This window comes from Otolemur garnettii, unplaced genomic scaffold (genome assembly GCF_000181295.1).
Source record: "Otolemur garnettii isolate 467f Iridium unplaced genomic scaffold, OtoGar3 scaffold00083, whole genome shotgun sequence".
NCBI lineage: Eukaryota > Metazoa > Chordata > Mammalia > Primates > Galagidae > Otolemur > Otolemur garnettii.
The window spans coordinates 5408586-5410457 of NW_003852478.1; the positions used below are offsets into that span (position 1 = coordinate 5408586).

At 46.2% G+C, this 1872-nt stretch overlaps 1 protein-coding gene across 1 annotated transcript in view; it reads left to right on the forward strand.

The window, feature by feature from the left end:
* CWH43 (cell wall biogenesis 43 C-terminal homolog) overlaps positions 1 to 1872 on the forward strand; it is a 65673-nt gene that overhangs the window by 36107 nt on the left and 27694 nt on the right. The window lies entirely within an intron of this gene.

A 1872-nucleotide genomic window follows, 5' to 3' on the forward strand; every position in this document is an offset into this window, starting at 1 on the left:
TTGGTATATGGGGCCAGTGCCCTACTCACTGAGTCACAGGCGCTGCCCAAACTGGTTCATTTTTTGCCATCTTTGTACTCCCAGCACCTCACAGAGTGCTTGGCATGTTTTCAGAACTAAGTAACTATTTCTTTTTATTTATTTATTTTTTATTAAATCATAGCTGTGTACATTAATGTAATCATGGGGTACAATGTGCTGGCTTTATATACAATTTGAACTATTTTCATCAAACTGGTTAACATAGCCTTCATGGCATTTTCTTAGTTATTGTGCTTAGATATTATATTCTACACCTAGTAAATTTCACATGTATCCTTGGTAAGTAACTGTTTCTTAATAAGCAGGTAATAGTAGACTGTCATTACACAGGGTCTTTCTTGTGCCCTTTAATTGATAGTCATTGTTATTGCAACATAAAGCTCATCAGTAGAGGATGCCTAAGTTAGGCAGGAATTCTTTGTGAAAGGAAAGGATTCTTTTTGAATTGGATTTAATATCTGTTCACCTGTTTGTTTGTTCATTTATCCATTTGGCTAAGTTTATTGACTATCTCCTTAAGTGCCTGGTGCCAGGGATACAGACGTAAACAAGTCGGGCAAGATCCCTGCCCTCCCAGAGTTTGCACGTTAGAAGGAGAGAAAGATGGTGTTCAGAGATAGCAATACCGAAGCGCCGTCATGCTGGACACGACTGCTATGAATGAGATAGGATTGGGGTGGAGAGAAACTGGTCAGAGAAGGCTGCTCCGAGTGGGTGACCTTGGGACGAGACCTGAAGCTGGTGGTTGAGAGCTGGGTTTGGGCAGAGGGAGGCACTGAGGATGGAGGGAGAACTCAGTTTGCTGTGTTTCAGGAGCATCAGGGGCCCAGCGTGGTGGGAGGTCGGTGAAGAATGGTAGAAGATGAAGTTGGAGAGGGAGGGGAGGGCCGCATCACACAGGGCCCCCAGACCACATTGGGGAGTTTGGAGTTTATGTTACTTGCAATGGAAGCCTCTGGAGGGTCTCAAGCAGGAGAGTGAAGAGAAACGATGTGTCAGCTCAGCTGCTCTGTGAGGCTAAGAGTGCACACAGGGAGATCAGTTCTGGGGCTTTTGCAATTGCCCTGGAGAGAGAGGATGGTGATTTGGCTGCAGTTGGAGAGAAGGGCAGAACTGGCTGACAGGTGGACGCTGTGGTGAGTAGGAGGCAATCTGGGATGACTGTCACTGGCTTGAGAAATTGACGGAGTAAGGTGGCACTTACTGAGATGGAAAGTACGAAAGATTAACAGGTTCTGGAGTGATGACATCTAGAATTAGCTACAAATACACAGTTGTGTGAAAAATGATGGCTTGATGATCTTGACATCTTGGCTGATGGTTCCCCTTTCTTTTGTGACATCCACTGAACTGAACAAACCTGTGTGGGGAGGAGACCCCAGCTCACTGTTGGCAGAACACGCACGCTGGCCTGGCTGGGTAAAGCACTGGCCTTCCTCCCGACCCGACTCGTGTGGTCCAGTGTGAGTTGTTTTTCAGTTGTGGTCATGGATTTGTTCTGACCCAGACATTTTCTTTCACAAGCACCTGTGTAGATCAGAGACAGATGGGTAGGGCTGCGGGCCGTGAATCCTGTGACTGGCTCGGGGACCCCAAAGAGGAGCTGAAAAAGGGGCTGTGTTCGTGCACCTCGGCCTTGCCGGGACAGTAGGGGTGTAACATCATTCATAACTAGTTTGGAAGAGGCTGGCCACTGTATGATTCTTCTGCCCTGCAAACGTAACACTGTCCTGGGTATTGTGTTTTTTATTGTGTTTATGCATTTCTTTCTGTTGTTACTAAATATGACAGATCCCTAGACAAAATTGTTCTTTCCATGTTCTTAACATC